Here is a 503-nt window from a genome sequence, read left to right as displayed (position 1 = left end):
TTCAAAGTATTACAATTGGGGGAAATGGAAAAAGTACACATGGGAGGGATCTCTGTATTGTTTCTTATAACTGCATGTGAATCTACAATTAACTCAATAACATTTTCAATTTAAAAAGGTTAAGGCTGAAATTATTGATAGCTGATGTCTCTGGCATATGTAAATGATGAATGCAAAAATACTATATAGTAAATAATAAAAATCCATTTCTTAATTTTTTTTTACGGTGAGTACTACCAGGACAAAGCTTATTCAGCAGGTAAGATCTAAATGTTTTGAAGAGATGCATAATGAGCTTCTGATTTTTTTCTTTCAATGTTTGTTTTGGGAGAAAGCCAGAAGTCTGAATAAATAACATTGAATTTGGGAGTATTAGTGATGGTTTCAGGAACCATTTCTCACAAAGTATTTATTACTTAACCACAATAGCATCGATCCCAATAATTCAAAATGGTGACGATAATGAGCTAAGAAAGCCACACCTGTACCAGTGCACCAGAGAA

Source organism: Tamandua tetradactyla, chromosome 8 (assembly GCF_023851605.1).
Source record: "Tamandua tetradactyla isolate mTamTet1 chromosome 8, mTamTet1.pri, whole genome shotgun sequence".
In the NCBI taxonomy this organism is placed as follows: domain Eukaryota; kingdom Metazoa; phylum Chordata; class Mammalia; order Pilosa; family Myrmecophagidae; genus Tamandua; species Tamandua tetradactyla.
The sequence above is the reverse complement of the archived record's forward strand: the minus strand, read 5'-3'. Positions refer to the sequence as shown.